The following is a 12664-nucleotide window of genomic DNA, read 5'->3' as shown; positions in this document are numbered from 1 at the left end:
CGAAAACACGTGTACCAAACGTGCAGTATTCAAAAACATCTCTAAATGCAGATAAAAGCGACAATCTTAGCTCTGTTCAAATCCTGATTTTTTCACTCTCGCTTCAGGGGTTACCTAGATCCGGTGTCATTACCACAAAGTGTAGATGGAAAATAACAGGCTAGAAACATTTGAATGTCCTATCTAAACATATATCAGTTGGATATTGCTTGTATTTTGTCTCTAAATCGTAAAAAATTAATGAAGCAATCTTCACATCTTTTTGACAATATTTTTTTCTTTGACTTACCTCCACCTCCCTTGAGTTCCAATGAATTTTGACGTCATCTGAGACAATAAACATATATATTCAATATGTCAATATGTCACTATAACCGTTATATCATTCAGTCTACTCATTCCATATTATCAAAGGAAAGCACTGTATCAGTGTGTACAGTCATAACAATATAGGTACAAAGATTACCACAACCGGTTGAAAGGAATTGTAGATAGATTGGAAGCATACTAAAAGGGAAGTCACCTAAAGGCAACGCAAAAATAATAACATACAAAAAGCAACACCAAGCAAATGCTTGTATTATACATTTCATATACTAGTATAATATGTTTCATTTCAAACTAGTTTTCATGTCTCACAATGGATATCTGCTAAAATGTAACATTTAGATAGTTTCATTCAAACAAACTGTACAATTGAAATTCAGGGTAGTAATTATCAAAGGAATGTGCACACAGGATGCACACTTATACAATACCTTTGAAATATTATTTATTGGCTTTGTAAAGAAAAATATTGATAAAGCGCCCTCCATCCTTTGATAGCAGCGACGAAATATTTGTAAAATCGGAAGCTGTTATTTAGAATTTCTTCTTAACCTCTTTTTCGACTTAATATAATTATTTTGGTACATAAGGCGTATTGCTTCATGAAAAATCAAAGTTATTTTGAAGTGTAATCTATAAATACGATGCTGATAGTAATACACAAAATTAGGTAGAGAATGTCAACCGCATGCTGTCAAAACAAATATCTCACGAAACACGATATAACATGAACCTCGCTCAGAAAACATCTATTATTCACAAACCTCTATATTTCAAAACAAATCCTGTGTATATGCTACATTAATACAAAGTTCACTCATTGCTACGAATTGGTGAACAAAATGAATCATTTCCAATACATATCGACTATACATAAACCTATCATTAAGATGTGTCTTGGATCTTAATTTTCATTTTAAAATGATTCGATGCCCGCCGTGCTTGACCGACGCTCTCCGGTAGATTCTCCTTGTTAGTTTCCGGAAGTAACAGTGTCAGTAATGATGCTAGGATAGAAAATGATCCAAACACAAATAATGGCGACGCTCCACTCTTTGTGTCGTCTGAATTTGTTGCCTGCAAAAAAAACCCAATGATCTAGTAGATATGGAATCCGTAATGCCTTTGCCCAGCAGTTAAATATCCTCACTACATTCCCATCCAATAACAATTATACATAGAATTATTAGTATCATAGATGAATATCCTTTAAATGGATGAGACCGTTAATTAATTTGTAGTTTAACCTTTGATCATAATTTGTTTTAGAGGCAACTGAATTATCAAATCAAACAATTACACTACATAAAATGAAATATTTTTCGCCTTACATAAATACAAATATTGTTCATTCTTTAGTTTTTTCCCTACATTAAAAAATTCTTGTCGCCTCTGTGGCGCCGTAGTAATCGCATTGAAACATGAATTAGATCTAAGGCGTAAGACGATGTTTTTATAAATCCTTTTATATTGAAACAAAAACTTTAAAAATCTTACTTCAAAATTCTTTTAAGAGGAACATGGAAAAAATACCCAACTGTTTATTATTAATCTTCAGAAATTAAAACTCAAAACAAACACAAAAGGAATTTAAATCTTTCAATGCATGGTGATCATATAGGAAAAAACACACAGAACCACTGAAATACGTAGTATACACGTAGTTAAGTGATTGCTTATTACATGGTGAATTGGAGTTGTAATTGACCTAAACAGATTTCATATGAATTTATGATAGAACTGTTCATGTGAATTCTGGTTGATTTCCATTGCGATCGACCAAAAATAGAACTCACGTGAATTACAAATGAACTTCAAACTCATTAAAAATTGATCTGAATTTTACTTAAGGATTGAACTGGAGAAAACTTACCTGTACACGTTTCAGTATATTTATGATAATTCTTTTTCTAAAAACTTTCTTATATAAATTATCTTATTTTACTACTGACACTAAACCCATTAGTTAGTGTTTGGATAGTAAAGTACGATAATGTAATACATACCAATTTTGATATAAATGGAGCTACGATATAGCCTATGTTACCACAGGCCAAGCTGACACCCATACCACTGTTACGGAACACTGTGGGGAATATCTCAGCTGCCCATAAGTATATAACACAGTACCCCACTGTCACACCTGATTTACCAGCATCGCCATAGCAACGGTCGTGTTTCGAAGACCTACAAATTCAAAATTCTGTTATTGCATTAAGGTTTTTCAACATTTTTACACAAATAAAAAGATAACATAAATATAATTGGCATACATACAGGAGATTGCATGTATGCAGGGAATAATGAACAACATCATTACATTAATGATATCTGACCAAAGTAGTTATACTCAGTTGATTTAGAGCATTTAGATTTGTAGTACTTTAAAGTTTGAGAATTGTAGTACTTTTAAAGTTTGATAAACGGATGTTTTCATTAATGATATATCTTTATAATTTATTTCCATATATCTTGATAAATTTGACAAATAAGAATAAAATGGAATTCATCAGAAAGTGTATTGACTCAGTATTCCCCAATTAAATCAAAGATTCCGTGCGGTTACGCCAGACTACAAAGGTATTGAAGAAGATTGGATAACTCAACATAAAGTGAAATAATAACGTGAATAATGAAAGATGAAATCATTAAAAATAATAGAAAAAAAAACTGATCAGATCAAATTATATCAACATTGTACGTAAACTTGTTGTAATACATTTGTTGTATTATGTAAGTTTCTTTTTATTTTTGACGTCATTTCCCGAATACAGTAAAAAGATAAATTGACTAATGTGATGTAACGTTTCCTGGTATCGGTTTTTGTTTTGTTATATTCAAAGTTGAAAAACAGAACGCTACACCCGATGATTTTGTACATGTATGAACTAATGTGCATGTTTGATATCGTTTACCTTCCACTGAAAACAGCATCATCCCTGCACTGCCTAACAGCAGGACACCACCAATAAACATCGATGTTATATAGAGCTTCTTTCGCCCGATTCTGTTGCTGAAGACCAGTGCTATTGCGTCGGCGGGAAATTCAACTAGTCCATTTTATCAGGAAGTTTAGGTAAAAGTGGCCGCTCAGATTCTCAGTATTCAAAGCAAATCCAAAGTAGCAGTGATATACAACAAAGCTACAAAGACAGGAATGGTAAGTACATATAATATAGTATTACAATACGTGTGGTGAACAGCTGTCCTATTACATTAGGACTAAGTATTGCATATTTTGAATCGTAAAATGAAATAAGAATAATTATAACTACATGACTGGTGTGTTAAATTAAATCTATTATTAGGTAGTAATGTATTTGCCATGATATAATAGTAAATCAGTTATTAAAAGGCCTGGCATCTATCTATGATTTAATACTATATAATTGCTATATTAAGTTAATTTACGACAAAAAAAAAAAAAAAAAACCCTGGAATAAATGAAAACTAAGCTTATTACTGGTGCAAATTGACATCGCGCGAGCAATTAAAAACACGGATAAGTATCAAAGTGAAAATATCTGTGAACTAATAAATGAACACATATACAGAACTTTATTGAGAGAGTTAAATGGCCATTTCATCGTTAATGCATCACTTATTTCCTTAAAAGGATTTTTGTTCTGTCTATTAAGTTACGTTTAGTAACATGGGGTGAATCTAAACAAAGTTTGAAATAATGTTTACACATTGTATATTAAATGTGTTCTTCTATTTTTCTATATATTCTATTGTGCTTTTCTATATTCTGTAGTATTTGTCTATACATCATTATTTTTAAAATAGTGCTTTTTCTATAGCGCGTCTATCTGTTGACAACAGGTGATTAGATGGGGGATACGCTGGACACGCTTAATCCGTGAAGTAATTAATTATTATCTACGGTCGTGGCACTTATCGTCTGCGGGGCTCCCTCAATTTTATTGCCCCCCTATTTGAGAGGTATTACATAATGTAATCGCCTCCCATACCATTATCTATAACAAATGGCTACATCGGTCTGGAAAACCTGCCAGTGTCCCACATCTATATTACACACGGCCAACATTTACTCGTTTTTTTCTAAGTGTTATGTTTTATTGTTATTGTCAATTTTGATAACCAGAGCCCACCGCTCCTGCAAAGGAGCGGGGTGCTCATGCAGCGCTCCTGCGCTCCTGCAGGGCTCCTGCATGTTTGGTATATAAGGGGCGCGAAAATGAAGCTCGAGGAGTTCAGTGTTAGCTGGTTTGAATAACGGAGTTCAGGAGTTTGGACTATTGTTTAAGTGCACGTCTATATGCTAGAGAGAGCGGAGTGGTTATCCTGTGAACTGTAAGTGTATCCTGTAAATGCTATTTTTGCTGAATACACATGGAACTTTATTACGGCGTTGAATTGTGTTTTACTCGACGACCCACTCTACTTTAAAACTGTTCAAAACTCGGGTATTGTGGCGGGTGCCTGACGCTATCCTAGATAGGCATCTCCCGAGGGCTGCGGGCTTGGAATACGTATATACACGTAATGCACGCAGTTTTTCGCTACAATTGGTGGCATCGGCGGGATCAGCTCGCAGTTTTCGCTACAGTGTGTTTTATTCCTGTATTATTATCATTAACATTCCCTTTCGAAGATAACTAGCTTATTAACGAATATATTAACGAATATTGAGAGTCTTTGATACGTTATCTAAAAAACTTACACGTTGAAAAATATGATGAGTGAGTGACAAACTAATGAACGACTAGATATAAACTCCCTGAAGTTATAGGACCTCCTCTTGGACACCTCGCAGGTCTCGGCGTAATCTTCATTCAAAGGCACGCAACTCTCCGTGTTGTTGGATTGGGCTATTTTCTTTAGTACGACGTTAGCCTCTGCGATTCTCCCGTGACCTTCTGCCATCGCGGGTTCAGGTATATCCTAGCTCAGGTATATTCTACATCGCGGAGACTCAGATTACAGGTATAAGGGAGTCCTACAATGTGTGGAGACTCACGTGGGAGACTCACGTATAATCCTACAATGTAATGTAGACTCAAGTATATATCCTACAATGTAATGGGGACTCAGGTATAATCCTACAATGTAACGGATACTCGGGTATAATCCTTCAATGTAATGGAGACTCAAGTATAATCCTACAATGTAATGGAGACTCAAGTATAATCCTATAATGTAATGGAGACTCGGGTATAATCGCTACAATGTAACGGAGACTCAAGTATAATCCTACAATGTAATGGGATACTCATGTACAATCCTACAATATAAATAGGGGAGTCGGGTATAATCCTACAATGTAATGGATACTCAGGTATAATCCCTACTCAATGTAACGGGGTCTCCAGTGTGACATCTGCCCCACATGTGGAGGGCTTGTGGTATTATGTCGAGACATGTGAATTCAATCGCAGACAATAGGTAATGGTTTCGTAAAAAGTTGTTTCTTAGAAATCGTTTTCTCACAATGTCACGCCATTGTGAATATAAATAGATTATAAAAAGGTTAATTTACAACCTATCGTTTTTTCTTGGTAATTCTTATGAATAAAATGCGAAAATTTCAATTTATATGTAAATAATTGTTTGCGTTTCTTGTTTTAGTTTAATGCCCTATCCACATTGCTGATCCTCATAGAACGACGCATCAGCTAAACAGTATGATTACACCACTTTTCCATACTTCACTGAATATTTTGTGTAAGTAGTGAGGAAAAATTTTGGTATATGTCCCTTGGTCAAGTAAATTCCATAACTTTGGTAGTTTCTAATACCTTAAAATAAAGGAGGTGTGGAACGATTAGTTTGCGGATTGTAAGTATAATTTGGTTTGGTTTGATTGGTTAAGATAGTGTAAGAAACCCGGAGTACACAGAGAAAAAACACCTGCCAGCAGCCAGTACCTGGCAACTGCTACACATGGAATTTGAACTCATTGATTCGGTAGATGGAGGACCTATGTTGGAATTGTAATTGTAACGACAGCATAAAATGTGTTTTACGATAGGGGTATTTCACACTAACACAAGGAGACATAACACGGACATATGCATACTACAGTATCAAACAAGCTGTTACTCGCTGTTTGTTATGATGCATGCAAGAGGTGTTGTTCCGATTCCTTATAGAAAAAAAATGTGATTTTATCAAAACGATATCGTTGCTGGTACCAGTAGACTGTATAAAATATAATCTATACCTTTTCCCAGACGTATTGCTGTGAATTACAATGTCGATAGCTAATATATGAACAACTAGGCTTCGTTACTTACCACTCAATAAATCAAACTCAATAGAAGTGGGTGCAGTAGAGCAACAATTCTGGATGTATTTCCAGTGACGAAATCCGTACCCAATACCTGCTAGCAATACACTTCCAGCCGAGTAAAAGAAATTGAGTAGGAATCCCGCGTAACTGTCTCTTTGTTGGACCAGACCAATTCAATACACTACTACGGGCAACACATCGATACAAGTGTATTACGCTGTATATGGTTTGTTAACAAGCCACCAATAAAAAAGTAGTGTATTTGTAATAATGTTGAAAACGCAACCAAAAGACAATGTTTTTGAATGTTTATATGCTTAAACAAAAGTTTTCCTCTGAGTGTTTGAATCGATTTGGCTTACAATATTAATCATTAAATTGAACATGTTTCAGGTATTTCATATATACAACAAGTCCAACTCTCTTGTGGTGTTTTACAGACTAAGTGAGAGATGTTATATTGGAACATAACGTTACTATTTTGAAGATTTCGTTGAATGAGTTTTTTTTGAAATTAGGAAATACTTTCTAAGTTTAAATGTCTATAAATACTCTTGTTTTAGTCAATACCGTGAAATTTGATGTGATCGGAATTCGTGTAATCTTATTGATATTGTATTTAAACAGGTCGGTTTATATACATGATCATGTACTATATGATGTAACCATATTACACCTGGCTGAAATCAAATGAAGCTTTGTTATAGGGAGGTTATTTCTCACCTAAGACAAAAGCAGGGATGTATACTCCTCTAGAGAACATGCCCTGGAGAAATCCGTAACACTGTAAACATGTAAAATAGTTGACTGACGCAGGCTGTGGACAGGCCTGAACCCAACAGGAAGATTAAACTCATGCAGATTGTCTTTTTCCTTCCAATGCTGAAGTTGTATAAATAACAAGGCACTTGATAAGGAAGCAACGATTATTTGCAAAACACTTACGTCAAATAGCGATATTAAGCCTCATTAGAGATATTGGTATGAACTAAAGCTAAATTTATAATACATGTTTAGAAAAAAAGTTTTAGAACGATTTAAATGACTATTCAAAGCGAGATGAGACCCTACCTGTCAGCAAACGATGCCTTGTAATAAAGATCCACAAAATGAGCCTCCGTAAATGACCATTTGTAATATAGACAGGAACAATTTGCGAAATCACACAACCAGGTCGTTCTGTAATTTATAGTATTCATCGAACGCCTTATCAATTTTGAATTAGTAGATTTTTTAGTGGAGAATACAAAATATATTATAATCTCTACCACAATAACGTCGTCTTATTCAATACTCAGGTCATTATTAATGTGTTTGCTGATGGACTTAGAGAGTTCCCTAAACAAATGACTGTTGTTTTATAATGTTTATCAAACTTGAGTTACTTTTATGTTCCAAATTGGAAAAGCACGAGCTTGTGCAAAAATGAACTAATTAAAAGATATTTTATATTCTTTTTTTGATTATAATCTTATGTAAGTAAAATAATATTGCATACTCACAAATAAAGAAGACGCTTTGTGAATATTTTCACATGAATAATTACAAATCACTTTGAAAGTTAAAATACTTACAATGCATTGGTTTTTTAGGGGTTTAGGGAGATTTCATAACAGTTGCGAAAATAATGGATAATAATGTAGGTTTACGTGTGCTATATAAAACAGAACATTATGAAATAAGTTAAATTTGCGCCGTTAAATGACATGTGGACAAAAAGCTTACCTCGGTAACAATTGTTTCCAGGAATACTGATTTATCATATCATCCACGATGTACAAGAAACACTCATGCTTTCATTACTGACAGGACTGTAATCAAGTCTTTCATTTCTATCATACAACCCGATTCTTTTTTGTTGAGTGAGCCCGTCCCATTGGTTAAGTAATTATTATTATCCTTTGACACATTTAAAACTGGAACAACTTGAACAAAAACAAACAAATCGTTATCATAAAAACAAATCTCTTCGATAAAATTGAACCCCCAGACTTATGTCCTGAACCAAGCATGTGCAAGACTTCTAAAAAGAGTACTTCTATTAAGAAGTTATTACAATATGATTCTTACAAAGGGTTTGAGAAGGTTTATGATTGCCTGTCACCATATAACTAGCATGTAATTTCTCACACGTGATTTAAAATTAAGACGTTATAAAATGTTATAAAATTTTCTAATTTTGATCTTTAAAAACAAAACAAACAAAAACAATGGGCCGGCTCCATAAAACTTTCCCTGGACATTTTTTTTCACTCAAGCCTATGGGAAAAAGAACTATACTTGAGTGAAAAAAATCTTGTCTGAGAATAGTTTGATGGTGCCGGGTCCTGATTGAATCTTAAATCGTGATTTGAAGATCTCAACCTGTGGATCTGGGCAGTGTACCATCAACAGCGCGTTAATTACATCACAGATATACCTATTGAAGATGATAAGAAGACAAAGTAAGAAATAAATTCGCTTATGGTAAGGTCCAAAACTCCGCCAATTATCCCTCAATGTGTCGTCGAAATGTACACTCATGATTCTCCTATGGTGCTCGTCCGACTTAAAAAAATCAGGCATATTATCAAAGATGCTCCACCGCCGACAGAGCAAAAATGGCATTCATAATTAGAACAATAATTGGTGTTTAATCTTGTATATATATGTCTAATTAACACAAAAAAATAATATAAGATAATTTATTTTGCCTTTGGTGCATGCGCAATCAGTACTTCATTCCATGTAGGATATAAATATAATGTAGTGCCACAGATTTTTTTTCGGGATGCAATTAATTATTTTTTTATATTTTCAACTTGAAGTAAAATAAGAAGCTCAAATTTTTCAATGGTGGTAATGGTGTAAAATAAGTAACTTTTAAAACTGAAGAAAATTATGAAATCGTCTGCTCCTGTTTTTGATAGTGAAAAAATACCATTTGTCAGCGATGGAGCATCTTGTATTAAGACATTAATATATTTAAAGGAACATGAACCTTAAAAAATTTGTTCTGTATGCTTAGATATGGTTTTCAGATGGTTATTGAATATTTTATTACAATGATTGGTAATCTAAAACGACAGGAAAACGTGAGGAATACCTACCTCAAAAATGATAAAAATATACCGTCATATTCTATATTTGGAACACAAAACGAAAGCTGGCCGAAAGCGAGGTTATACTGAACAACAAACTTGCTGACATGACAAGGAATATTAGTTTTCCACATTTTAAGATTATTTTCTAATTTACGATGGTTGAAAAATGAAGATTAAGCCATATGTTATAAAATTATTTGTATTTATAGCGTAAGAATGATAAGTCAAAAGTCAAACGAGACTTTTCATTCGACAGGGCACCGCGAAGGGAGGACTTATTGCACATATGTACATCACGCAAGTATAAAGTGGGGAGTTGCTCCCGTTTCTTGCATTTCAGCGATCCATTTATATTTACGTACTTTCCCAATCGCTCACGTTAATGACTCTTCGGACGTACACTGTTTTCTTTTTCTATCAGAATTTCGCAGTGCATTGTGGGAGGTCACTAAAGTTCAACACTACTATACTATCGTTAAAAAATTCGACCGGGCCGGTTCAAAATACAGAAAGATGGAATTTCCATTATAATTATTTTCATTGACACATTTTCACAATAACTGATATATATTACTTATTAAGGTATCTGACACGTCGTAAATATGTAAATATTTATTTATACTCAAATTTTCATGGTTTATTTAGGTTTTATGTCCCTTTAACCGTCACATATTATTCTCATTACAGTTCTGATTAGCTTTGGACAGTTGGAGTATATGATAAGCTAAACCCTAATTCAAGAATATTTGAGAACTTTACTACTTCTAGAAATATCTAAACTAAAACCAGATTAACAAATAAACACACATAACTTTCAGGAATAGATCAAACTAGATCACCTACTTATAAACAACAATTTACAAACAGTATGTTTTAATATGAGGACGCACACCGGGAACTACTGAAGGTTGATGGAACTTTCAGATAGTTTATTTGTTCCGAATACGCTACGACATTCCACTTGGTTATTTTTGCAATAGGTCAAAATTGTCTAAATATGATATCGAATGTTTAAAATCATAAAATAAATAAAATCAAATTAAAGCAAGTAATGAAGTAAAAACTAGAAAATAACAAACGTTTTTACCACATGCAATTAAACAAACGGAAAATTAGATTCAGTACAGCAGTGATGATACTTTACTAGAGATTGATGAAGACGACCCAGAGATTGGTGAGGGTCGACTGACAGAATCACATAAGAAATACATTTACGCTGCCTCCTTTGGTCATAGCAAGTAAGATTATGATTATGACATATGAATATGTTCGGCGACTAAACGGAGAACGCTTCCTCTTGTGGAATACATTGTCGTGACTGTCCTTTCTGTATTAGATTACTCCTCTTACCTAACTTTTCTTCTGTTCATAACCTATCATTTGTTCATGCTTCCGTTACTGTAGCAATGGATACTAACATCTAGGCTTGGTACAGTCGACATCGCAATATAGAATATGATTTTAAAACACTGTCACACAAGCAATAAATATTAAACAAGCTTTAAATAGTACAGCAATAATATAAACATTAGAGGCCATGTACATTTTTCATAGTTTACACTGATTATATATGCATTCCTTCAATAAGTTGTACATACATGTGCACGTGTGGTTTTCCTTTGAATATAATTTATCGGTGTACATGACCTGTACACGTGGATTTAACACGCTTTATTGTACTAACGATATCTTTTAAATCATAGATAGACTGGAAGATTAAATATTAAAGAAAATGACCTTCATTTGATATCTATAACAACAAAAAATTATAGAGGATCTGTCGTGAGTTTCCGTTCGTATTAGATTTATGATACGAGTTTAGAATTTTTAGAAAATCGAAAACAAGTTTTATTAATCTGATATGAAGGGAAACCGATCGAATGATAGATTCTATTTATCCTATGACAAATATTTGCCTTTGTTTCTCCCCTTTTGGAGTTTTCTGCTAGATGATCAATCAGTCGATCACTTGCGATTCGGACCGTATCACTAGAAAATAAATTTCGGACAAGTACATGTACCAATGCGCCGTAATAACTAGTGCGAAAAATAGTCAGTTTATTCCAAGCATAAATCTAGAGCCTACCAATAACAAAACGAAAAAAATATAAAACAGATATGAACATTTCAGGAATACTTATCAATACATTGAAATTTGAATGTTCACTATGCACATTATCCAATAGTTCTGATGCCCCCTGGGGGAAGGGATATTCAGGGGTCGACACAGTGTCCTCCAGACCCCTGTGCTGCGCGGTTCGGGGTAATTACCCTGCCCGATCGGGCCCAAACTATAATGTTCTCCTTGTGTACCACTGAAATTCCCTGGAATCAAGTACTGGGGGTTATTGTTACCATGGCCAAAACACCCCAATGTCCCGACACTTATCACATCAAAGTTCCTCCGGGCACTTTATATCACACTTTGTACTTCCGGAATAACAATAAGGACGTCTGGGTCCAGGCAGGGCCGTGCACATTTCCCCAAACCGCTTTGACGTTGTGGCACCAGCAATGACACAGGGGCCTGGGTCCTCTTCCTTGGCTCCTCCCCCCAGGTCAGGGGCACCAGTATACATCAGATATGAAAAACAAGTTGAACAACAAATGTTAGTCCTATCAAATTTAATATCAATACTACTAAATAACAACAACCCCTCAAATATCGAAATCACAAGTTTGTATTTTCAGTACTGGCCTATCAGTTACTACAATAAATCCTACTTAGTCCCCTTACCCCATGAGCGGCCTCCCCAGTAATACTGTCGCCCATCCTTCCCCCGTACCCTGTTACACGACACCTCCCATGAGCATTCGCAATGAAAGTTTTACACAGGATTGTAAAGCCTATATTTCATTTCCAAAATCCGCACTGTCCACATTCCCACCAGTACTAACGTGAAACGCCTACACAAGTTCCGTTAATCAAGCTAACCAGACTAAATCTAGAATACAATAGAGAAACACAGTGCAAGCTATAAATAGCTCACACCTGAGA

At 34.5% G+C, this 12664-nt stretch overlaps 2 pseudogenes; both read right to left on the bottom strand.

The window, feature by feature from the left end:
* Positions 1 to 803: 803 nt before the first annotated feature.
* Positions 804 to 5217, bottom strand: LOC138305719 (organic cation transporter protein-like; annotated as a pseudogene).
* A 23-nt stretch (positions 5218 to 5240) lies between these two features.
* On the bottom strand, positions 5241 to 12408 carry LOC138305625 (steroid transmembrane transporter SLC22A24-like; annotated as a pseudogene).
* Between the last annotated feature and the right edge of the window lie 256 nt (positions 12409 to 12664).

This window comes from Argopecten irradians, chromosome 1 (assembly GCF_041381155.1).
Source record: "Argopecten irradians isolate NY chromosome 1, Ai_NY, whole genome shotgun sequence".
Lineage (NCBI taxonomy): Eukaryota > Metazoa > Mollusca > Bivalvia > Pectinida > Pectinidae > Argopecten > Argopecten irradians.
This window is presented reverse-complemented; position numbering and strand designations above follow the sequence as displayed.